The 27,043-nt window shown below is 42.6% G+C and overlaps 1 protein-coding gene and 1 long non-coding RNA gene across 4 annotated transcripts in view; one reads left to right on the top strand and one right to left on the bottom strand.

Annotated features, from left to right (window-relative positions):
* Positions 1-21,669, bottom strand: part of Znf385b (zinc finger protein 385B) — a 423,340-nt gene extending 401,671 nt beyond the window's left edge. For 2 of the 3 annotated variants that reach the window (XM_004868150.4, XM_004868149.3), the window contains exon 1: positions 21,543-21,669. The gene's annotated coding sequence lies outside the window, so the exon portion shown is untranslated. The remainder of the gene's footprint in view (positions 1-21,542) is intronic. The other variant, XM_087201052.1, reaches the window with a different exon arrangement.
* LOC110346363 (uncharacterized) lies at positions 723-2,593 on the top strand. Its single transcript, XR_002390353.2, has 3 exons — positions 723-945; positions 1,514-1,702; positions 1,824-2,593. It is a non-coding gene; the product is annotated as an uncharacterized LOC110346363 (long non-coding RNA).
* Positions 21,670-27,043: the final 5,374 nt, after the last annotated feature.

A 27,043-nucleotide genomic window follows, 5' to 3' on the forward strand; every position in this document is an offset into this window, starting at 1 on the left:
ATATCTCCAGGTGATCTTTGTATATCTCAAATCTGAGCAGATATTGGGTTCCCTACTATCCACAGCCATGTTCCCACAGAGAGGCCTGGAGAACTTAAGGGAATGTGAGGAGGACACAGCATGTGAACCTTTGGGGTGCTTCTCCACTGTGATCTATTTTATGTACTGAGTCACTGTGTAAGATTTTCCTTGAAAAATTACATGTGATCCTAAAAAGCATTTGAAAGTCATTGGCCAGCAAAGACTCCAGCAGGGGGCACTCAATGCCACCCACAAGCAGCCATCCTCCAGCTGCTCCCAGACAGAGACCTTGGGACCCAAAGACTACAGAGGTCCTGGGCCGTTAGAACCACAGTTTACACAGGAGATTTCATCTACTGAGAGTACCCTTCTCTATCTCCTGTAGACGGGAAGTCCTTCAAAGGATCTTTTGCTGAGAAGGTGCTCAGATTTGAGTTTTCGAAAGAAAACTGAAGGACGAGAAGCCTCTGCAAACTTTCGTGTTAAAGGGCCCAGATCATGTGCTGTAGGATTATTTGCAAAAGGTTGGACATATAGCCGCCTCTGACACCTCCCCCTTCCTACACGCACTCAGGTCCTTCCACAGCACTAGGATGCTCCAAAGCAGCAGATGATTGGGTCCACTGACCTTAGGAAGTTAACCTCTTTCTAAACTCTAAACTCTGAGTTCTTTTGTATGTTCCAGCTTACCTCACAAAGGTCCTTGCCACTCCTCCCTCCCGGGACACAGTCCCTTCCAGGGGCCCCTGTAAGACTACAGCCCATCTCTTCTAATTCAGGCAATTTCTGCTTTCTTCTCTGTGGTACTACTTTCCCTTGAGGCAAGGGGAACACCAGGAGCCTGGCTACCTGCAGGGAAAAGGCACGTAGAGTAAAAACATCCATCTCAGAGCAAATGACATCCCCATCTGGCTATGCATCTCGGTGAGCCACAACTTCTTGCTTCACATTTTTCTTTTTTTCCCCCATTAAGTTTATTGGTACATCTTAGGTGTACAGTACAGTTACATTCATCATTGGGATCTTGTACCATTACATGAGTATCTTGGTTCTTATTTTTTTCCCCTTCCCCTGCCCTCCATTTTCACATTTTTCTTGATAAATTTAGTTTTGTAATCAGAAAAATTTAGCTGAAGAAAGGCTTAACTGGGACACATATCTCTTGAAGTACTATTATTCAAGTTAAATACTGAGTTATATGATGTACAGTTATATATATGCTATATCATTACCTATCAGAAAGGCGCACCTTGCCCAGGATCTGCCTTTCCCTTTTCCAAACCTTCAACATGGTTCATTCAGTGACAGAAAATACTGCTGCGTCCTCAGGAGGGTCACCATTCATTGCCTTCATTCGTCCATATGTCTACCTTTCAGGGTTCAATGCCACAACCCATCAGATGTCCTCTCCTTCTCTGTCCCATTTGGCAGCCAGTCTCAAGACTGCTGCTGCTTCTCCATCTGTCAGACTCAATCTACCTTCCACATACAGGCAGGGCCAGGAGAGTGGGCTGAGTAAAGAACAATGAGGGCAGGCCAGCTTCACCCTGGATGTGATCTCCTTTGAAGCAAGAAGGAGTCCTAAAAACATGGAAAATTCCCCAACAAGGACTTACTTCTGGCTTTGCAAGATTCTAGCTAGAGCTGTGCCTCCAGCCTGGGACGATAACAACCCTACAAGGTAAACAGCTTTCGTAATGTCTGCCCAGCTACCAGGATTCCTCTTAACCCCCAGAAAGAGGGGAAGAGGTAGCAGCCATCTTGAACAATTCCCTATGATGAGCCCAAACTCTTTGTTTTAGTGGATTGATCCAGAGGTGATGCCTGCTCCAAGCTGGGCGATTAGATGAAATGGACTATGCCTGCAGAGCCTCCTTGAAAATGGACAACAACAGAAACTGCCTCTTCTACTGGCTAGTCATATGACCTCAAGTAAGGACTTTAACCTCTCTTGACCTGTTTCCCCATGTGTAAAAATATTTTGGACTAGATGGTTTTTCTGCTCTTGCATTATATTTTTCATGATGAAGATGGGTTCCTGAGTAGGTGAGTCCTTGCTTCCAGACCAATTCTATCAGATGCTACACTCTCATGACTTAAACTCAACTATCTAAGTAACAGTTCCATCATCTGTGAAATGAGGATGATGATGAAGATAGTGACTAATATGTTATTAAATGACAGAGTGCATGGTGAATGTTCAAAAGATCACTGGCTTCTGGTTGCTGCGATTGTAATTATTGCTACATAAACCAGACTTGAAATTAAAGGAAAGGCAGAAAGAAGGAAAAAGAAGACCAATATGAAAATATCATAACCATCTAGCCAGAAGAATAAGGAGATCAAACCATTTGGCTTCTCAAGTGCATAAAAAGGTGGAGGAAAGGAGGAAAAGAATCAGCATGATTCTTTAGGCATGTAGAAATGTAAAGCGTGTTTAACTGTGGCCTGAGGACAGAAAGTAACACTATCTAATATAAAGGATCATCCATATACAAACAGAATTGGGTAAAATCACAACTCTGGCATGAGTAATAATGTCTATATTAAACTTGAAGAACCATGTTCAAGACTTACTTTGTCCCATTGTCTTTCTTTGTAACCTCGTCTTGATGACATTCATATATCTGGCATATTCTTCCCTTCTTAGGTAAGGTGCATAACACTCACTACTCAAACACTATACAAAATGATGATTCCAGATCCAATTGATTATCTCAGTCTAGAAACTACTCCAGTACCCTAATGGTGACAATGCTGTAAGATGTTCAGAAGAATACACTAGCATATCCATATAAGGTATTTTTCCTTGTAGACATACTATTATCTGACAGCAAGTAACTGACATAAATTTACTTAAATATGCACCTTTGTCCCAGTTCAATGGCACAAAATGACAAATTGAACACTGATTAAATATAAAATAGGAAAAAGAAAAAAATATAAAGAACAACCTAATGATGCACACTGTGGTGTAATATAATGCGTGCCTCATGAAATGGAAAGTCTGAACAGTATATGGGCTGTGGTTATGAAGGCAGTTAGACTCAGGGTGCTAGGCAGGGACAGAGGTGTTAGTCTAAGAGTAAGTGCCACTAAAATTGATGGGGACAAGGATCCGTGATGAAGTTGTCATCCAAATGGCATGTCATATCTGCCTCTCCATAAAAGAACTGTGTGGATCAAATGCATCATGCTTTCAAAAGCACTTTTGTAAAGATCTGCAGGTCTCACTCCATTTTCTGGACATGTACATGTAAAGTAACATGTACAAACAACCCCTTTAGAGGCAGTCACATGAGGAACTCACAAGAGTCTCACTATTTGGGAATCCTGAAGACCTCCTAAGGAATGCCAGAACTAAATCATCCATTTTTGCATATTTCTGACCTGATATCAGGGCCCCCAGGATTCAAGGTGTGCTCAAGGTAGCCCTGGATATTTCAGAACAGAACAAGTCACTGCTGTCTCTGTTCCAATTATCTCGAAAGTATCAAAAGTTGACATGTCATGTGGCTGGCAGCACTTTTTCAAAGCCAATTTGTTCTTTTTTAAGATGATGAACGATAAAGGGAACATTTCAAAGATCCTCTTCTTAGGCGACATTCTCTCCCTGGGCAGAGTAGTGGCCAAAAAACATAGTTTTACTTGACTATGGAAAGTCATCTCATTGGAGGAGCTGGTTTCTTTCTGACTATAAAAATGGTAATTAAAACATTTCTATGCCCCAAATTTGGTGCTATTCAGTTACTTTTATGTTTATATTTCAAAGCCATATTCTTGTAAAATATCTAGGCCAACAGAACGTGGTTCAGTAGCCTTAACACCTGAAGTCATTTCCGAAACAGAGGTACAAATTTAATTTAAATTGTACTAATCACTCAGATGTCTGGTCAGATATGTTGCCCACTTTCCCTGTTATATTTTCAAGTGGGAATTTGCTGATACAAAGTGGTGACATTCCAAAGGAGTTTGCTGAGAAGCAGATACCGTCTTGGAGACAAGCATTTTATATCCTGCTTATTTATGATTCTGAATAGCTACTCTACTTGTGTGGGGAAAATATTCTTTCTGTTTTATTTCACATTCACATTCTAGGAATCTGTACTGGGGCACCTCGAGTAAGATTTCCCTCCGAAGACTGGCTCTTGGTGAACCCAGAGGGCCTGACCTTGCGCCAAAAGTATGAAAACCCTGTAGCAGAGGCAGGAGGCCCCACTAAATTACTGTAGGCCTCAGACTTTAATGTCCAGATGAAATACTGGGGGCTTAACATGGAGATCCTGGCCCCACAAGTCAGCAGTAGGGCCCAAAGACTACATTTCAGCAAGCTGTGGAGCTGCTGATCCACAGAGCCATCTTGAGCCCATGGAAGCCAGTGTTCTTCACTGAGATGCCAGGGCTGCTCTGCCACCATCCCGCTGTGCCACTCTGTGCCATTATGTCAATTGATGCTTCAGTTTCCTCCTCTTTGTAACTAGGCTGGGAACAAAGGTTCTTACCAAATTCAGAGTTGAAGCACTCTGCCAAGTTTAACGGGCTACTCAATCAACAGTCTTTAAAATTACTGATAATTAGGTGAGATTGTACTCATTCCCAAATAGGTGTTTGTTCAGAGTTCTTTCTGTAAGATTGTACACAGAAAGGATACACATACATGTTACAGTTTTTGTATCATCTTAGGGATTTAAAAACTGTGCCATATCCAGTTATATACGTAGATTGCTCACACAAGAAATCCTAATTGATAATTTTAAACCAAACATTTGTAGTTTTGTTTGCTGCATGGGGCTTTGCTTTTGTAAACCTAACAGTTTGTCTTAATTTCTTGATCTGGGACACATTTAATCATAGTTAAATTTATACCTAACAGTCCTCATGTCATTTCAGAAGAAATGAAATTGGCCCAGAAAAAGTACTGTAACTTTTGTTCATTTTTTTCCAAAGGCAAATATTTCAAAAATTGAACATATGAGTAGGCACTTCAAGAAAGAGAAAATATTTTACGTTTGCTTTTTGACTGAAATGCTATAAAAGGATTATATTTGTGAGAGAAAATACTGATAGTCAATATTCCAAATACCATCTTGCAATGTATAGTTTTTAGTGATATTGTAGAATAAAGCTGTAACTGGAACTGTTACTTTGGAATGTAAAGTAGAAATATTAGCTATATCAATGATATCTTGCAAAGTGTTTCCATTTATAATTATTTATACTGTCAATAGCTTTCTGAAGTAAATTTGAAGTTAATGTGGATAAAATGTATTTATTATGTGACGAATTTTTTGGTTTAAAATATAGTTACCATTATGCAAAAAAAATTACTGATAATTACCAGATAATTCTTCCTCTAAAACCAAACTGGGTGTACCACTTCTGCTACAGGTTTTCTGTCCCGCTGGGCACTCCGGCCTTATATTCTCCATGAGAGCGCTGCTCTGCTACCTGCGCTCCGGCCAAACACAGCAGATAACCTGCCTTCTACACAGTCCCTTCTGAAAGCCTGGACTAGAGTGCAGAGCACAGAGATCCCCTTGGTAACTCCTCTTCCCCAGCCCCACACTGCATTGGGTTAAATCCTAGGGAGGAAAACAAGACAATCTCTGCATCTATTGACTGAGTTCATAATTTACAGAATTTTCTCTTACATTTCACCTATGACTACCTGCTTATTTTACACGACAAAAGGCCAGTAGAGGTAAATTATCTAATATCACAATTAAAAATCATGTATTTAATTTCCAGTTTACTGTGACTGCTTTATTCTACATTGGAGGAAATTTTCCTAATCCTTTCTTTTTTGGCCAAGTTCTTACAAGTCACTGCAGCCACTCTTGGTTTTGTGGCAGCGGGTGGCAGTGGGAGAGTGGGGAAAGCCACAGGAGCTTTCCTCATGGACAGAGTAGAAGGGACTGGAATCAAGTAGCAGGAGCCTTACCAGGAGGCCACTCCTCCTTTGTTCCCTCAGAGAAGACTCAGAAACGAATAACTGAAGTACTCACTAGGCCTACATATGTACCCCAGAGATAGTGCGATCTATTTAATCCACCTTAAACAGGATAGCTTTTTGAAAGTCAACTACAGCCCACAGGCCACACTAATTAGTGTTTGCCATGATCTCGAACGGCTTGGATGCAAGGTCCATGATGTCACACACCTTGAGGAAGAAGGCTGTGAGCAGAAGGGCATGCCAAGAAGCGAGGTCTGGACCAAGGAGGAGATTGTCACACATGAGAGGAGCCAGCCTGGACGCAGACTGATTAGCTATGAAAGAGTGGTCATGGGAACCAAGCAAAGAATGAATTATGGAGCTGTGTGGAGAGAAATGGGCTCAGGGCAGATTTATTATGCTCCATTTCCACTCTGCTAGCAGGCTGCAGAGTCTCAGAGGTACAGATTTACTCAAGACTAAAATTTTACATCCAGGGATGCTATCTCAAATAATCTAATTTGGTGAGATGAGAAAATCATATCTTATAAAACCATCACCCCTTTCCAAAAGCCTTATAAAAGTTTACAGGCTGTTGAGGTGTCTAGCCATAGCATGAGCTTCTATGATAGGCTATACAGAGACGATGGAGTTAAAGATGAAATTATTTTAATAAGAGATGCTGCTACTCAGTATGTGCAGTTTGTTCTTTACAACCCAAACTTCATAAATTTTTATAAGGTATCTATTTATTGTCAGGCTCGGGAGCTGCTGTGTCACTGTCATTCAGTCAAAGCTTTTTCAAATAAAGGAACCTTTATCTGGGTATGATACATGGTATGCTATTACGATGTACAGCCCCACACCCACTTCTAGCATCTTCTCAGCAACAGTTATGTCTTCTATTTGAATGTTAAAATAAATACATTCCCAACTGCTCTGAGATGGGCTGCTTGCTCTTTGGGGTGCTGTGGTTGAAGAAGCCGATGCCTCAGGAGGGAGGGACCTTGCCTGCCCTCCACTAATTCCAGATGGGGAGGAACGATGTTCAAGATCACAACAGTACCCATGCCAAGGAAGGACTTGTGTGCAATTTAGGACTTGTGTGCAGGCCTTTCAGGAGTTAAAGAAAAGAAGAGGAAAGAGAGGTGACTATTTCCAAATAACAGCAGCTATCATTTTCCAAGTCTGCCATATATTTCAGGCACAGGATACACGCTTCATGTACATTATCTCATTGAGTCTTTGCAATCCTATGAGACATATAATATTACACCCATTTTACAGGAGAGGAATCTTCTGCTTAGAGACATTTGCAGTTGCCCAGAGCCACACAGCAGGGACTGGATCTGGACGTTTCAGACTACAAGCAGATGGCAACACGCTGGCTTCTTGGTCATGTGAAGAATATTATGTAGCGGGAAAAAGACTTCAGGAAACTTTTGAAAAGAAAAGAGATTACAAATCACAGAATTTAAAATCAAAGGAGTTTCTGAAAATCATCTTGAAAGAAACAGTGAGGTGGTCCCAAGTTAGGGGCTGCAGCTAATTAAAAGCAGGAACAGTCAACAAGCTCATCCTACCACCAGTGCTGCAGAAGGCAACATGCCGAGTGGGGGACCCCAGGAGTTGCAGAAAAGGTGGGGTTTTTCACCTTTAATGTTAGAGGTTTTTTCCTCTGTCTCATTCTCTTCACCATCTTTCCCTCTTTCCCTGAAAAGGAATGGACAGGACAGGCCATTGAGGTGGGACTGGGATTGGGGAGGTAGGGTCAGGAAGAGAAAGAATGTTGTGGTAGTCTTCATATTAGTTCCTTACCCTTGAGGATAAAACTCATCCCAAGTATTTCTTTTGGCTGAAGGGGCAAAATGGAAGAAATAGTTGAATATTCAGTCAATAATCCATTAACATTTATTATTTGCCAGACATTGGTATGGTCATTAACTTGATAAAAATGTCAAGGAGTTTGCTTTCAAGGAGCTTGCAGTCTAGTGAGGAAAATCAACACACAGAGATCATCACATTGCAATATAATGTTGCAAGCATCAGAAGTGACACATAGGAAAAGTGGTATGGGAACATGAAAAAGTTACCAAGGAATTCAGCTCAGGTATGATGGTTGTACAACACAACTTGCGAGAAGTCAACAAACATGACCACAAAGCATAACCCTGTGTGAAGAGCCGGAAACAAAGGCAGAATTCAAGCTATGGTTGTGGCACACAATAGGTGCTCAATGAGTACAATATACTTAAAAGCTGGGAAAATGATAAAAGCTAGGGATGAAGAGGTAAAGTAATTGTTCTTTCATCTTTTAAGAAGCTCAGGGACACTTCTTTCCCATCTTTGTTCTTATAATCTCCTCCTTTGGCTATAGTCCCTCTTCAAATTATTTTATCAATAATGTCAAGGTGCCAGGATTCCTTGCACACTGTTTGGGTGGCTTGATCCATCCACTGCATACGTGTTTGCCTGAGGGGCGGGAACCTTCCAGGCAGCCATACTGTTACTGGACAGCCTGAATCATTAGAAAGTTCTTTCTCATACCGAGTTGAACTCTTTCTCCCTGTAACCCCACCCACTGAATCTGGTCATGTCCACTGGATCCTCAAGAAACAAATCTATTTCCTTATCCACATGTCACCCTTTCAATGTTCGCAGGCAACTGCCAGGTCAGTTCGGAGCCTTCTCATCTGACACAGATGGTGAGGCATTTGTTCAGTCCTCTTGCTAAAAGGGGTTGAGAAACAGCAGCCATGGGGAAGGGGGAGAGCCACAGTTTGCTTTGTGTCCTTTATCATGCTGAGTTGCACAGAGTGACTTCCAACAATGCTGAAATCCTGATCCTAGTGCACACTTCTTCTTGGTTGGGAGGCTTAGGAGAGACACAGTGGGCTATGGGAGAGACCTGTGGAGTGGTATGACCTTCCCAATAAGCACAGGCTCTCCAGACATTAAAAATCCATCCTGTGGAGGGCTCTGCAAACCACTACCATAATTAGTGCTATGAAGCAGCTCACATGTTGCCTTTCTTAGAAAATAAACTTGCCATGTGATCACTAATTTGCCTTTTCATATCTATAAAGTCTGATATCGTTATTTTCTATATGCATAATTCCTTCTCTGTTATGGTTTGGGTCTATATATCACGCAGTCACAGGTGGGACTTTTTCTGGAATTGATTCATGGTGAAATGCTAGGCTCAAGGGCACTAGGAATGAGGGTGTAGTGCTTCCCACCCTAAGTAGTCCACATAAGATAAAAGGGGCAGAAAGATGCTGTTGAGGGCCCCTCCCTTGTTCTGTGGCTGCTTTGCTACCTTTGGTCCGCAATATACAGTTGCCCCTCTGCCATGTCCCACCCTGCCTTGGAGCCAGGCATCTATGCACTGAAACCTCTACAAACTGTAAGCTAAATAAACCTTTCCTTCTGTAACTCTGGATGTTGGGTATTATTTCAGCAACAAGAAAAGTAACTAAGACTCTCCCCTATTGAATCGTTGCTTACCCCATTTCCTGAATAAGAATACTTTTTACCAAATGCTCACCTTGACCACCCTCTGCTCCCTCAGTAGCCATTGAGCTTTTCCTTGCAGTTGAGGAAAGAGGCTGGCATCTACGAGGGCTGAATCATCTATGAGGCTGAATGCAGGGTTCGAGCATAACATGCCCCTACAATGAGGAGATCCCACACTGTTACCCTTTATGCCACCAATCCCTCCATCACTCTCAGGGATTTTATACAACAAAGTGCTAGTTACAAAATGAAACTCTATTGCTGGATTTTAAAATAATTATTAGAGTTAGAGCTGTTTATGCCACAATGCTTAATAATTTTGATGTCATTTTTGTTCATCACTTTAATATAGCAACAAAAACCCTCTACAATTTGCATTTAAAATGGGTCTACTGAGCACATCCCCTGAAGACTCAGAAGAACTGTTACACAGAGCAAACAAAATTCTCGGTTATAATTCTTGACAATTCAGAAACATAATCGCAACCATCAAATATTTCTCAAGATCAGAATACCTTTTATCCATATCAGCCAAGAGTACCTGACGTTGTTTCTTTCCCAGTGCAATATAAGAGGAAGACAACAGATCAGAGAACCTGTGAAACTCTTGACAAATTTAAACCTTACTTATGTAAGCGATGCACAGTGAGCAAGGAAGACTTCAAGGATTTGAAAGGGCTTACAGGGGTCTCTACCAGGACAGCAGCAATATAAATGTGCGCCATTAACATCTGTACCTTTGGCACAGTCAGCTCATCTCTACTTGGCAACTCTGAAAAAGGAAGAAGGGAAGAGGACTGTAGAGAAAAGAGCCTGTTGTTCCCCACCATAAAACCACAAAGACAGGACAGCTGGCTGTTTCTAGGATGCAGAGAAGGGAGAAACCTGGAGACATAAGAAGGAAGAGACACTGTTGACATTCAGTAGTCATGGCAGTCCCAGAGCTATCTGTAAGGTCATCGATGTGGTTAGCAAAACCGTGGGGTTGTCTTTAAGTGAGTCATGAAGGCAAAGGTGAAACTCCATAGTGTGGTGCTCAGAAAACATCATCCAGACATAGTCATCTGGAGAGCCAGGGAAAAAGGCTGTCTACGGGAAGTTACCTCCTATCACCTCCTTTTAGATTTAGTAACATTAGGTTTGAACCCCAGAAATCATATATCACAAATGAGCTCACAGAGACACTGGCCGGTTGACCACACTGCTGTGGAGAACCAAGGAGGAATAAAACTTATGGGTAAAGGCCAGGGAATAGTCAGGTAGGGAGCCCAGAATTCCCAAAACAGGCTCCACTTGGATGGCTCTCAGAGCAACTTAAGGAGTGGCATGTGGCACAAGGGAACTGAACTTGGCATATTTTACTAGACTTTACCAAGAACCTCAAGTAATTCTGATATGTTACCCCAGTTGAGAGCTAGTGCTAGTGTCCAAGTGTGGTCTGGGTTCTATCTGAGACCTGGTGAGTTTTCAGTTTTACTGTGATTTGGATCAGAAATATTCTCCAATGGCCTAATCTCTTAAATGTGTGGTCTCCTATCTGTGGCTCTACTAGGAGGTAATGGAATCTCTATGAGGTGGGATGTAGTTGGAGGAAGTTAGGTCACTGTGCGAATAGCCTTGAAGGGGATACTGGGACCCCAGCTCCTTCCTCGCTCTCTTTTGCTGCCAAACATGAACAGCTTTGCTCCACCACATGCCCCCCACAGTGATGCTCTGCCTTTCCAAAGGCCCAAAAGCAAAGGAACCAACTAACCATGGACTGAAACTTCTATAAACATGAGCCAAAATAAATCTTTCCTGCCCTTAGATTATTTATCTCAGGTATTTTGTCACAGTAACAGCTAACTAATGCAATCTTCAAGGCTGAATAACAAGGACCCGCATGTTGAGCAATCTCCCACGGATTCTTTTACATGCTTAAAGTCTAAGAATTATCATACCAAGGATACTTTTAGAACTAGCATGGTGAAGCATTGAAGAGGAAAACATAGTTATGAAAAAGAGGAATAAGACTAAGATCCTATCTTCCACATTCTGAGTGTTGAACACTTTATTCCTATGGAGTGAGACTGACCATTAAGAACTATACATGTAGTAATGAGACACATACAGACTTAAACTCTGGTATTCCTTCATATAGTTCACCAATTATTTATTCTCTTGCCCCAATTATTTTGCTTTCTAAGTTCTAATTTAACAAATCCAATTCAGGTGTTAAAATAAATATCTATAAACCTAGGAGGAGCCAAGTGACCACCCAATTACACTTCAGGTACCTAAGAAGAGACTGCCCTTAAATGAATCTACCCTAGTTCCACAGAATCTGCATACATAATCTGACTTCTATACCTCCATCATTCCCTGATTTGAGTCACATCCAAACATTCCAGGTTTTCACCAAGCTCATGAAGCACATTCCTGAAGAAGCTGTATTCAGCCCCTCTGTCTTTCCTAAAGTTCTAGAAGCTACTCCTGTTAGTAAAAATCATCCTGTGCTTCACATGGCTCCAAATTCTCATGTGGTGGATGTGCTCACAGTACCACACCCCTATTCACCCTCTCATTTCATTATTCTTCCAAAATAAACAAGGAAAAGTAGATGAGAAAATAGAAAATATGTAACTGAAAAATACCAAGTAAGTTTCAAACTGACTCAAATGTCAGAGTTGCAAAAGTTCTCTTGGCAAAGAAATCAGTGTGCCTATGAGGTATATGGACTAATGATTAAACTTTATAATATACATTTATGGCTACCTCTGTGAATATTGTAGGTACCAAGAACTGTGTTATGTATGTTACATGCATTATCTTTTTTTTTTTAATAACAGTCTCATGAAAGGTTCTTTTATTGTCTCTTAGACCTGGAAAATTATGACACTGAGAGGTTATGTAACTCAATAAAAGTCACACGTTAATAAGAGAAAGAGCTGGAATCTGCATGCATTCATCACTTTCTTGTCACTGGACACAATAGCTGAAACCCACAACTTAAAGGAGGAGAGGGTTAATCTGGTTCACAATTTTAGTCCTTGGTCAGCTAGGTCCAAGACAGACATCATGGTCGAAGGGCACAATGGAGCAAAGATGCTTAATTCATGATAATCAGGAAGCAGAGCAGGGAAATAGTGCCAGAGAGAAAGAAGTAAGGGACCACATATAGTACTGAAGGCCACACCTGTATGACCCACCTGGACACACCCAGGAGTATGCTCTACTAATCTACTAGGTGCTTCTTAATCCAATGAAGTTGATATATCAGGATTACAGGTCACAGTCTACCCCTTGTCAACCTCACACCCAAACATATATCTTTAAACCATACTTAATCTCCAAATAAAGACAATAGAAAATTCAACAATTCCAGCATTTTTCAAAAGTCCAAGTCCTTCTGAGACTCAAGGCAAACTCTTTGTTGGGTACCTCTGTAAAAATCAAAAGCAAGTTACATAATCCCACAGTACAATGTCATAGGGTAAACATTTCCATTTCTAAAGGGAGGAATAGAGGGATAGAAAAGAAATCATAACAAAAAGACAAATATTAAATCCTGTAGCTCCATGTCCAACATCCTTGGCACAAGACGGTAAAATGTGATTTCCAAAGAGCATTAAGTGGCCCCACTTCTGTGGCCTTGTTGGTTGCAGCTCATGAGGCTTCTTTCTTGGGCTGGCTCTATTCTCAGCCATTCACTTTCCTTGATTGACCTTCTACATTCCTGGCATCTCCACCTTCCTGGAGTCTCCACTGCACCTTTGACTTCATTCCCACTCCTTTGTGCATTGGCATCTTAGGGCTCCTGGTCTGTCCTCCCAGGCTTCCTCTGAAATCTGAATAGAAGCCTCTGACCTCACAACTGTTGCTCTCTGCATAGTAGTAAAGCCATCATCATGTGGATGATGTCAAGGTCAGCTGCCAGCTCAAACAGTAGCCAGGTCCTCTTGGACTTTGGCTGCAGTGGCCTCTGAGTGTGTGCATGACTGAGCACAGTGAATCCTAGGAAGCTAATTCCCTAAGAGGCCCTTCTGAGCAGACATCCCAAGAACTTTCTTCTCAAATAAAAGTTTGGCACATTTGTACCCTTTAGCATGCAATGAGTGGGGTCTCCTGATTCCTGTGATGCTCTCAAGGCATCTTTCTTCTTGCCCCTGTATAAAGTACTTGCTTTCTTTTTAATGGTGCTAATCTTTTTATCAGCCACTCTTCCTTGGACCCCAACTTTACCTATGATTCCTTTTATACTAAAACTTAAGTTTTCAAAATGTTCTGCTGTCTTTTGCCCTTGATTCTTCTATAACTCTAGCTAATATCAGCCAATGTTGCCCAAGCGACAGCCTGAATGTTTGGCTGATTAGTCTACCTCCCTTAATTTTAGTTCCATGAAAAGTTTCAGGACATGGGCAAAATGTAGACGCATTTTCTAACAGAGTGTACCACATATATCCTCTACTGCAACTGCTAATGAAGTCCTTGTTCCAAACTGAAGCCTCCTAACCCTGGCCTTTACCATCTGCATCTTGGTGTTCTAAACTCTGAGCAAAAATACAAATCAAGCTTTTTAAAGAGCATTTTAGGGCTTCTCTAGCCCACTTTTTAAAACCCTCCCAAACTCTTCCCATAAACCAGTTTCAAAGGCTTTTAAACCAGATAGTCAAGTACAATCACAGCAACAATCTCACTTTTCCAGTATCAAAATCTGTATTAGTCACTTTCCTGTCATTGGACATAATATCTGATATCCACAAAGGAGGAGAAGCTTAATCTGGCTCACAGTTTCAATCCTTAGATGGCTGCTCCAAGGCAGAGACATTACTGTGGAAAGGTACAGTGGAGCAAAGCTGTTCAGTTCATGGCAGCCAGGAAGCAGAGCAGGGGAACAGTGCCAGAGAGGAAAGGGTGAGGGACCACATATAGTACCCATGGCCACCTTCATGACCCACCCAGACTATGCAGGAGCATGCTCTACTAATCTGCTAGGTATTTCTTACCAATGAAGTTGACATATCAGGATTATCAGCCACTCTATATTCACAAAGTCAACCCCAGAACTTGACCATTTAAGCTACATACTTTCCACCTTTAATAGTGTGATACACACGGGCAATGAGTATGTTTAATCATCAGTGCCTAAGGTATATAAGAACATGTGCAATGGCCAACTGATTGAAATAAAAATATTTCATGTAAACAAAATCCAAATGCCCTTATCATACACAAGCATATTTATATGCATGCAAATAATGGCATTTTATGCTTTGAATCCTTACTCTGAGTGTCAGATTTTTCTTAATGTACAATGTAATACCTTTCTCCCTAAACCTTTATGGAAAAGAGTTTCCACTTCCAAAGTATCAAAATTAAGGACATCACAGGAGCCATACAATTCCTACATGAACTTTAAACGCCAGTGTTAATATTAGTAAATTTTGTTTTACAATGTGTTCATTTTCCCAGACTCAAATTTGAAATATTCTAAGTGTTCTGAATCTCATGTTTCTAATTTATCAATGAGGATATTGTACAAAGGTTACTTTTAACTCTAAAAACACAATCATTTAATGGTTATCTTTGACTGAGTGGTAGTCATTTCCATATCTATATCAAATTTTTCACAAGTAACAGTAATCTGTTAAGCCTGAGAATTAGAATCTAATTGGAAACCAGTATAAGCTCACCAAGAGTCCAGGCCTGTAGAATATAAAATCTTACTTACCAGACTATCCATCAGATTGACCACTTTAACTATGATGCATCAAAAATCATAGCTCTCTGCAGGATTTTACATAATTTTATTTTAACACAGTGCATTGAAGTAAAGATTTAGAAGTTCAATGGCACTATTTTGTTTGTTTATTTATTTTTTGGTACCAGGGATCAAATTCCGATCTTTGTGCTTGCGAGGCAGGCGACGGAACTACTGAGCTAAATCCCGGCCCTCAATGGCACTTTTTTACATTTCATTATATCTTAATTGTGTTATTAAAAAGTACACATCATGGTGTGGAGAATAACCATCAGGCTGTTAATGAAGATTTAACTGGAAAATATTCTTCCTCATCAAAAAATAATCCAGAAAGGACAGCTGTTATTCTGAGAGGAAAAGGTAAGAAGCAGTACTAATCGCAGTTATTTCCCATGCAAAGGAAATCAGCACAACAATCCCTGGTAATCATGATTGGTACCTTTGCCAAACCCACTGAAATTACAGAACATCCTTTATTCATTTTCAGATACGTGAAGAAAAAAATGAGATATGGCTTCTCAGTTAATATTGGTTATGTCCATTTATCTGATCATTGTTTTGCTAATATAATGATAACATAACGGCATGATGGCTTTCAGAATCTCAGCCAAAGAGAAGGAAATGTTGATTAGCTTTAGCCTGCACAAGATAGGATTTCTCTGTATATGCTTTATTTTAAAATTCCATTTCCCATTATAAACTCAGAAATGTAAATGCTTTGCACATTCATATTTATTACCAAAATAAAATGCTCTCTTAGGCCCATGAATTTCAATCCTTTTTATTTGTTGATGATAGAACTGTCTTTATTAAAGGGCTAAGTCATTTATCATTAAGTAGGTATGAAAGCCTGGTCATCTTTTTGTATCAGTTTATAAGTATTTTTAATCCATCTCAGCTATTTATGAGATCATAGAGTTGATGTGGCACCAAATGAATCAAAAACAGAAGTGATTGCTTTTTATTAGTATATATGCTTCTGTACTTCTTTTTTAACCATTTCTGAGAATATGCTCATATTTTTTTTTCAAACATTTTATTCTACAGAATCTCTTGAAGCTAAACAAGGGGTGAGGAAAGTGCTAAGTCAAGGTAACCCTTCACCAAATTCAGGGAGTTTTAAGTTGTGATGGTATAATTATCGTGACAAGCAGCTGCTGCCCTTTCTGGACGAATCACAGTGTGCAGAGCTCTCCTGCACTGGCTTTGCTGAAGGCACCTCTGACGTTCTTCACACAACCAGTCAACCCACTTCAGAGATGCAGAAATCAAGGCCCAGAGAATACAAATGACCTCCCCCAAGCTCTTGGAGCTGATGAGTGGAAAACACCAGGGTCTGGCTCAGAAGGAGGCTGTATTCTTTGCTACCACCCAGCACTGCCTTTGCAGATCAGATGCTGTAGTCCTCCACCGAGACTGGAAATTAGAATCACTTGGGGAGGTTTATAAAAAAGTGATAAATTAAAACATCACCTGGAGATAGGTAAGAGTGTATTTTTGAAAGCCCCTGAAGTGATTTTAATGTCAATCCAAGAGATGAAAACAACTGAATTAGAAGAAACTAAGAAAGTCATTTTCCTAAGGAACAAGAATCTTTCTCCACTTAGTGCTAGAACAACAGTGAAAGTTCAAGTTGTTTATCTGGAACAGGAATGTGAAAGAACACCAGACGGGGGCAGCCACCAACCCAGGCAACATCTTGGAGCCTGGGTTCCTCCTCCCAGCCTGCTCCTGCCCCACGTGAAGCTCCACATGGCATTCTGGTGCTGAAGCAGCCTGGGGAAACTGTATCACCAACACTGCCACCAACAGGGGCTGGAGGAGCCCAGAAAGAAACAGCTCCTCCCTGTGGCTCACACTAGCAGGAAAGGCAGAACCATAGTTTAAGGCTCCTTTCACTGAGAAATTCTGGAAGTGATAGGAAAACACGTGGGGCAGAGAGTCAGCCAAAGCACCTGAAGAGAATTTCAAGAGTCAGAGAGAGCAAAGACAAGCAAAGAAAAAAAATGTCTCAAAGCAGAGTGAGAAAGAACAGCCACAATCTGTAAAAAGGAGAAAATCAGATGGAATGTATCACAAAGCCATGGCACTAGCCAGAGAAAAATCCAACGGGGAGAACTAGCAATTATAATAATGTAGCAGTAAAATAATAAGGAAATCCATGGGAATAAACAAGTTTCTATTCAGCTTTGGGGTGTGTGTCCAGGCATCAGTACTTTCAAAAGAGAAAGTTGCACTGAAGGAACACTAACCACTGGGAGAGGCCAGGCAGAGAGGCAGGGGTTACCCCGAACCCCCAACCTTGCTAAGTGTCATCTACTACTTTGCTGTGGTTCAAGGGTCATCTATTTCTGCCTTACCTGGGAGCTTGTTAGAAATGCAGAATCTTGGGCCTCATCCAAGGCCTGCTCATCCAGAATCTGCATTTTAATAAGATTTCCTAATGATTTATGTGCATATTAAAGTTTGAGAAGCACTGGTTCTACTATAAGAACCAAAGTGAAGTGTTAATTTTTTAAAAAGCAGTTACTGCTAGCAGGGCTAGAGAACTAGGTAGCTAGAACTCAACCCATCCACTTAAATTGTTTGTTAATGTTCTCTGATATGACAGGCCCTGTGCTGGCTACTTGCAAGAAAGGAAGGCCTGAAGTTAGGGCAAGTGAGTACAATGCCCCTAAGGAAGAAGGCAGAAAGCACATAAGCAGACATGAGGAAGACTTTGACTTGTGCTGCAAGAACAAGCCAAGCAGATGTAACAGGGTTAGGTGGAGTAAAGGCTGGAGTGCACAGGGAGATCAAGAATCGCGTAGTAATGCTCTTGGTGCACTGAGAGTTGGTGGAGAGGGCTGCAGGAAGTGAAAGGGCCGGTTCCAGACCAAGGGAAGAGCAGTCAGTAGAGAGCCAGAGCTCAGAGACCTGCTGTGTGTCGGGGGAGCCTTCAGCAGTGAGCAGTGTCAGCCCGATGCAAGGAGGACCTGACAGGGATGACGCCTCAGAACTAAGGGCTGCCAGGGAGCCAGTGGGATCACAGAGCCCCAGGTCAACCACTTAAGATTAGAGTTCAGAAGTGGCTTTCAATATTGCAAAGTAAAATTTGAAACTAACCAACAAGCGAATCATTTTTAAAATTACTACCCATAGCTGTTTGGCATGCAGCAGGCATGCAAACATTCATTACGCTAATAAATAAATGAGTGAATGAATCAGTGAACCGGATCAAAGTAACACTTAGCGAAACTACTCTGGGGCTGGACTGTAGAGTCTTGGCTTTTAGAGATTCATATGTCATTGGTAGGGCACTGGGGAAGAGTTTATTTGGCCAGTTACTGAGCTTGGCTATGGTTTAGGAAACTTATTCTTCAAAAACCACGTGTGATACGGTTTGGAAACAGAAGAGACTGGACAGGAGAAACTAGTCAGGGGTCACTGTGGTTGTGTTAGAAAGAGGTGACAGTCTGACAAGAGCCCATCACCGTGGGAAGAGCAAGATGGAAAACGACCTTATGAGGCACTGGGGAGGCAGAACTCATGAATTACAACACGGGAGACACAGACAGAAGGAGAAATATGAAAATAGGCAGTCACCCCTGTTCACATAGAAGAAAGATACTGATTAAAGTATGGACTTAGGTTTCAAAGGTGGATGCTAGATTTCAGGCACCTCAGAACAATAAATACCATCTCTTGGGTGGCTCAAAATGTAAATGTGAACTTTGGGAGGGACGGCAAAGCTAGGATGGCACTTTAGGAAGAAATAATGTAGCACATATATAAAACAAGAAACCAATGAATAAAAAGTAATGCACAAAATAGCAAGAGGAGATTATCTATAAAGTAAAACCAAGAGAGCTCCCTAACATGGAGGAAGAGGAAAAAAATAAGCAAAACAGACCATTCTGAGACCTATGAAGAATAGAGACGGAAATAGGAGAGGTGAGAAAATATAGACAACGGTCTATGAATGGTGTGTGTGTGTGTGTGTGTGTGTGTGTGTGTGTGTATGTGCGTGTGCATGTGCATGGGACTTATAAAACTACAACAGAAACAGCAGTGGAAACTGGGGCAGATCACAAATCATTGTTCTTTAGATCTCGGAAAAGAAGATCTTAGAGGAACAGGAAAAAGCCAATTTTGCTCTTTATTTCTGTGAACAAAAATTTTCATGAATGAAGCAGTCCCTCTAGTGAGAAGTTAGCTAATTGATCATGTTTTTGCATATAAATTGTTGCCCCTAAAAATCAACCAATGACATCTTCCAACTCAAGGGGTGAAGGGCAGAAGGGGACTTCCAGGAACTAAGACCCTGTCATTTTCATGGCACTCAACTCCACACAGCGTCGTTCCGTGTAGACATTTCACCTCTGGAGTCGTTTTCAAGGGATTTTTTCCGTCACAGTCAGGGTACTTGCCCAACAGAAACAATGCCAAAACACCTGATTTAGTTTGCTAGATCACCAGACAATAGTCACAGTTTCTAAAGTTGTCCTCCAACTGTTGACAGCTGTCGCTGATCAGCTATGTTTGAGTGACAAGAACTTATCACAATTCCTTCTCGGATTTGACCAAAGAGGAAACAACCCCTCCACTGATTTCCTTTCCACCTCAATTCAAGAAGGCTGTGTTAAAGTTGCTGTTTTCTTTCTGCTCTGTGAATCTGTGTACTGTTAAAATGCCACAAAGTAACAACATTATTTTTCTTAACACAGATGAATTAATTAAACTTCTCTAAAAAGATCATTACTTGTGTAATGGGAGGGTTTTCATGGAAAACACAGATGCCACCAGGGTGATTCTAGGCAGGACTACAATGTTTGCTCTGTTAGAAGAATTCACCTTTCTAACATCTTTTTACTACAAATGCAGACAAGAAAGGTCAAGGAGATGTACAGGAATAGCTATATGATTTGTGGTTTTCATCTTAAACTTCCTCAAATCACTTTTGGAAATGGGTGAAAGTGTAAATTACAAATCCACAAATAAGTGATTTATGGGAATATAAGATCTGAACAACCAATGCTTTGACCAAATAAACACTTTTTCCCCTTAAAAATCTCAAGCAGTAAAACTTGCAGGTGTTGTGCATTCCAAAGGCTTCTATCTGTCGCAGGATGGGCAACACATACTCAACAGATGTATGGCATAAAAATGCCATCAAAAGACTGAAAACTGCTAAAATCAAACCCCGAAACGTTTACGAGAGCTCCTTCAAGTCACAACGTTTAACTTCATCTAAGATGCAGCTTACTGACTTCATGAAAAGCTTTCTTTTTAATTTGATAAACGCACTTCCCACAGCTCAGTGAACTGCGTGGAAGCCGCCAGTTTCCCAGCTTGAGGCTGGACCTGGCAACACAAACATTTCGTTCCTTGTATGTGATTTGGGGCATCTTTTGCTACATCTTGACAAAGTTTGAATTCTCCTCGGTGTGATGCTCCTCCTCAGAAAAGCAGCAACCAGAGAACCGCAAACCTCATCTCCACACGGAAATGAGAATGAAGCAAGCCCTTCTCAGTCCAGGAACTCTGGAGAGCGTCCCAAACCGCGTTTATTCCTACTCCTGGGCTTTGGGAAATCCTTCCTGGAAAGACCCCCAGCTCTCGCCATCCAGGGTCCCCAGGAAACTGTCCCCCCCGGAGCGGGAGCAAGCAGGGGAGGTCCTGCTGCCAGCTCTCCTCCCCGCGCCCCCGCACCGAGCAGCGGCAGCAGATGGTCCCCTCCCCTTCTCCCCATCCCTTCGCAGGCCCCGGCGTCCTCCCTCCCCGCGCCCACACCTTCGCCAGCCCGCTGGCCCCGGCTGCCCGTCAGGGCTCCCAACAAGTGCGAACTTCGGGCCTCACTGTCCCCGTCTCACCCTCTTCCTCTGCAGGACTCTCCGGGGACCCCGGGCTTGCCCTGCTCGCCTCCTGCTGCACCCCGGTACCCGTTAAGAGGGAGACACAAATCCCAAACTTCCCCGGGGCAGAGGCGCTGGGGACCAGCACCGTGGGGCACTCTCCTGCCCTCTCCCCTCCTCCCTCCTCCATGCTCCCCACCCATCCTTGAGGAAGGGGAGCCCACCCGGGGTCTCTTCTGCTCCCCTGGCTCCCGCGACCTACTCTTTAACTCCAGGGACTCCAGAAGCCTCGCCTCTGCGTCCGGGCAGCGGCGCTCGGCGCCCTCCTCTACAAGTGGGACTGCGGGACAAAGTGCAAACTCTATCGGGAGGGGCTCCGGCTCCGGCCCGGGGCTCGCCCGGGTGCCGGCTCGCTCGCCCGGCGCAGGCTGGCGGGGGGCTTGCGGGAAGGCGGCGCCTCCTCCGGGGACCTGGGCCGGGCTGGGCGCCCCGGGCTTACCTCGGCGCGCGGGCCGCTGGCGCGGGAGGCGGTGGCTGCTCGGCCCGGGAAGCTGTTGCTCGCGCTCCGGGACTCGCGGCGGTCCCGCCAGGGCTGCGCCGGGTTCCGCGCCGACGCCCTCCCGCGCGCTCTGCTGCAGCCCGGGCGGTGGCGCGGCGACCGCGCGGCGCGGCCCCGGACCGTCCTGCTACGGCGGGCGCGGGGCGGAGGCGCCCGGCCGCGCCCAGGTGGGGGGCGTGCGCGCGGGGCTGCGGACGGTTGCCAGGGAGAAGCGAGACCCGGAACCACGCGAGGGCGGGCGAGGCGGGACCGCGGGGCTCCCGACACTGCAGAGGCTCCCGCGGCCGCGCCGCCTTAAATCCCGCCTTTCCAGGCGCGCGCACCGCGGGGACCGCGGGCTCCTCCGACCCGGGTCCGACGCGCGCTCAGTCTCGGGGCGCAGGTCCCGCTTGGGGTGGGCGGCGAGGGCCGAGGTGCCCGCGCCCGGCGCCCAGCCGCCCCCGGGGACGAGGCTTCATCTGCTCGGCGAGCAGGGCGCAACTCTTCTCGGAGGTGCTCAGCCCAACTATTTGCTTTCCCGGCTCGGCCAGCTCCAGGCTCATAGACCGCAAGGGGCGGCCTGGGCGGGTTTTGGCGGAGCCGGCGAGGCCCGCAGCACGGAGGGCATCGCAGCCTCGCGGGGACCAGAAAGGCGCGTGGGCGGGGGAGGAGGCTCGTCTCCCCTCGGATTTCTATTCCGTGATCATTTAAGTTTTCAAAACTGAATCATGTCACCCTGATGTAGGTAGGGCATCTAAAAACAGTGCAAACATGGCCAGGGTGCTCGGTTCTGAAAAGCACTTGAAAAGGAAACGTTAGGTGGGGAAAGGAAAAAAATAATTTCAAGAGAGCGGTTTTCTGAGATGACTGGGAGGAAGTTCAAGGGCAACAAATGACAAGAGAGCTGGATTAGACAGCAAGGGTGGTTTTTTTTTTTCACTAGACGATTTTAAAATATTCTTTGGTTCTTGTCTCAGATGATTGACACTAACACCATAAATAATTAATCCAGCAGCTGTTGATGCCTTGGCCTAATTGTGCAGAGTAAATAACTTAGCGTCCACCAAAGCCAACGCTGCTTTCCAGAGTGGGCTTGAGATTTGACAAATGCACACTTAACCCACCCTACAGCTTCCTAAAGGAGCAGGTTGTGTTCATTACCCATCTTGGAATTTAGGGTTATTGCAAGCGCCAGCGCACCTGAGGTATCAGCGTGGGAAGGGGGCATTAATCTAGCTGGTCGTTTTTATATTTTTAGAATCCAAACATCTTCACATCCAGCTAGGCAGTCTCACACAAGACTAAGGACAGGCACTTATCGGGATGTTTATTCTTACAATTGTCCTCTATTTTAAATTGCTACAGGAGGCAGGCTCCAAAAAGAGCCTGAGGAATGATAATTGCCTAAAGAGTCTCTTATAAAATTATGCTCTTAAGGTCTCTTCCCAACAGGGAAGTTTATACGGAAAGTAAGTCTTTCATGAGTCCCCGAAGGTCAGTAAGATGGGGCTTTGGGAAAATGGGACAATCAGGAAATTCCAGAGGCAAAAGCCTTCCATGAGAAAAACACCCAGCTTCCAGAGCCCTGCACCTCTGGGATGGGAACAGTGCAGTGGTTGTAGTTGCTACTGGGCTCAGAGAAGTGGGGAGGAGAGGAGAGGGGCCCCCTCCTGAGAGCCTGGACAACACCTCGAATTGTGCTGGGAGGCGGATGAGTGAAGTAATCTCTGAGGAGTGGACACCTGTGAGAACTGTTCCTGTGGCTTGCACAGTTCAGCAGCATGGGCATTTTTTATGTTCTGCAAACTGCAACTATATCCTTCTCTGCTCCCTGGCTATTTTTAATCACCCATAGCTAAGACTTATAGCAGAAAATGATTCCAGGGTTGCATTTCCTAACAACAGCTGAAAGAAACATAAAATGCTTGCAGACAACTTCCAATTTTTCACCTGTGACATAAATGACTAAGGACCTTGCCCTTCCTGTCCTCTTCCACAACAGGATGAAGGCCCGAAAAGCACCAAAATAATGGCAGCATCTCTCTCCTAAATGTACTTCAATATGAAAACAAAGTGTGGGAAAACAGCCAATCTTTAGGTATTCTGATCACAAATCTGCTCCCACTGGACAATTCAGCATCAGCTGTACTTTTCTAGTGCTTATATACAGGACCTTCTTTCCTTCTCATCCTCCCACCACCATTTTCTGGGAATCATCGTTGCTTATGCCTGGCAATAATGAAGTACACCAACTAGCAAAACTGTAAGGCCCAAGCAAGGTGTGTTGCAAGAGGCTCGGCATAGCAGAGCACAGAGGACATACTAAGGAGACAAACCAGACATCAAGGTGCACATAGCAAAAAGGAATTCATATAAGCCTTTTTCTTCTTTTTGTGTTTATGAGGTATGTGGTGCATTTGCTCCTAAATATTCATTGATGAGCAATACACAAGCAAACTCTTTTTAACTATGTCCATAAATTTATATTTTCCATAATGAACTTGGTGATAGTAAGAACAACAAATCTGAGGGCTTCATAAATCACTTGGTTTTACTATGTAAGAAATATATAGGAGCTTAAACATACAATGTTATTTTCTAAAACAAGACCCAGCAGACATTTGAGACTGCTTTGTAGCCATCAGCAGGACTCCGGTCTTGGGGCTGGAGCCATATTTTGAAATCCAGTCTTGCAATGGTTTTCAAAACCGTTGAAGGGAACTGAACTAGGAATAGAAGCCCGATCTTTGCTGCAGATCTTCACTGATAACTCTACTTTCAGCAGTATCTTGTGACTGAAAAAGCAAGAGGTCGTGCATTAGAGGAGCAGGGCTTGAGTTCCAACTCTGCAAGTACTTCTGGGTGTTAGTCTTCGTCCTTCTAAACCTCAGTCTCCTCATCATCCATAGGAGAAGTAAACACACCTTCCACACCCAAGTATTCTAGGGACCAGAGCAAATAAGAAAATATTTTAGGACCTATAAAAACCTCACAAATGTTATTATAATTTCTTCTAACAACTAGCTGGGAAATAACCAAGAGGTTTACTCTACACTTACCAATAAGGCCTATCTATACTAGAAATGTTTTAAAAAAAAATATGCCTGGGGCTTTTAGAGCAATTTACACCTAGAAAAAAACAAGTATAATAGTTTTTCAATAGGCTATTTTGTTTACAAGGATATACAAATATCTTGCAAATGTCAAAAAATCTTGTATTTTATTTGAGCATCCACAAGTTATGAGGAAGTAATGGAATCTGTGCTTTATAATATTTATTCTTTAAAAGCCCTAACTCAGGTTCAGTTAAAAATATTGTATTTGATCAAAGCCACTTATATTCATTATTTTAAGGATTCCATTCAAGATTGATAATGAATTGTAACAAAAAAAATTTTTTTTTGTACCGGGGATCAAACTCGGGACCTTGAGCTTCACGGCAGGCACCGGAACCACTGAGCTAAATCCCCAGCCGTAACAAAAATTTTTGAGGTTTTATTGATCAGGTAAGTTTCAATATCATTTTCTTACACATTTACTTTAAAAAATAAGATTCATAGATCCTTAAGGATAACAAGTTGGTTTAATGCAGAAGTTCCAAACTTGATCTAGACATTTGTCTCCAAAAAAATCAATATGAGAAAAATGCAGGAGTTTGTTTTAAATAGAAATCTTAAGGTTATTTCTGAGTTTTCACTTTGTGTTTTACATGTGTCTTATTTTTAAATCTAACTGTATTATCTTCTAAATCAAACTGCAGTATTTGTAGTCAGATGGTAATCAGACATACAACTTGTTAAATCTCAAACTTACTTCTGGAGCCGTGTTCTCTTTTTCTCCCTGTCTTAGGGGCTGATTTTTATGTGAATTACTGTTGTCCTCATGACCTATAATTATTTTTAAAGTGGAGATGGAGGTGTCTTTCATCTTTCCTTTTTATTCAAATGTTCTTAGCAGAGAAGGGCCATCGATTTAAAGCCTCCACTCACTAACATATCTTCTCTCTTTACCATGAACACATTGTGATTTGTGTTGAAATTTTGAAAGTAATTATATCAGTATTTTTCCCAAGTGTGCCTGAGCTCTGTTTGTTTTCACCAGTTCTTCAGTGGAATTTGTGTTTCGCCATGGTACAGTGCCCTCTCTGGGGCAGTAATATCTTTTGTGTCCAGAGGTGATCAGTATTGTAGAAATATTCCTTCTAGACCCTAACCATGGCTTTGCACTGATGAGAGTACCTCTTATTGCACATCTGTCCCTTTGAAACCTAATCCAGTGCTGCATTAAGCCTGAAGATGAAGGTTGCATGATTTCACAATGCCCCCAATTCCTTTCCTGATTAGACTGCAGGATGATTATCCTGGTTAGCACATGGCTCTTTGCTCTGAGACAAATATGAAATAATTAATCTTCTTTGAACTGCATTTGCAATTTTGCTTTTCTTCCACATTTCATAGATCTGAGGGTGTAGTAATACTCCTTTCAAAAACATTGATTTATTTCCTAGACTCTGTTCTCCTATTGACTCCCTTGGGCACTTTCCTCACAACTGCCTGGTAACTGTGGGAGCTCTCCCAGTGACTAACTAGTACCTTTTGATTTCAAATGATATTTTTAAATAGTTTCCCATTTTAACTTTTGCCAGAATTTTAGACAAATTACTAATGTTGAGCTTTCTGTGTCAAATAATTTTCAAAAAGCTTCAGAATCTGAATAGCCAGCACCTAGCCCTCATTGAAGAAGGCTGTGTTCTAGGCATTATTGGTGCGTGATTTCATTTGTTGTGCAAGAATCCTATGAGCATGATACTATTAATGCCATCTTATAGATGAGGAAAGTGAGAATTAGTAAGTTTGCGATATGCTCTATATCACAAATTAGCAGAGCAACAATTCTAACATGTTTATCTGAGCTTTAAAAAGCTCCTTGTATGCTACTTCTTGAAGCTAATCAAAAATATTGATTCAACTGTAAGTTCCACTGAAAGTGGAAATCATATCCTACTCATTCTTCAGGCCCTTAGCATACTTCACATATATAGTGCCTTACAAAGAGCAGCTCAATATCTGTTTGTAGAGTGCATGGTTTCTTATTTTCTGTTTTTCACTTGAACAGTTTCTGTCACTAAAACTTGCAGTTATTCTCACCTTAGTCACCTGAAGGCAATGTTGCAGGAAAGGAGATGAAAGAGTGAGGAAGGAAATTCCTATTCCTTGACAAATCCCAAATACGCTGTAGCCTTTGACCTCTCAAGATCTTTTGATTTAGGACAACTACCTGACTCTCTTAAACAACTCATTAGACATGGTAGCTATCTCATGTTTCCAGTAAGATTGTCAGACACTTACTGTTAGGGATAGTTTCTTACCTTTTGTTTGCATTCATTCCCTATCTACAGGGCCTGCACCAAACCAGTCACAAGCAAATGTAAATGCAGCTGGAGACTTTCCATTCTTATCACA

Source organism: Heterocephalus glaber, unplaced genomic scaffold, assembly GCF_053883595.1.
Source record: "Heterocephalus glaber isolate CG9 unplaced genomic scaffold, H.glaber_assembly_v1.0 deba00000347, whole genome shotgun sequence".
In the NCBI taxonomy this organism is placed as follows: Eukaryota; Metazoa; Chordata; class Mammalia; order Rodentia; family Bathyergidae; genus Heterocephalus; species Heterocephalus glaber.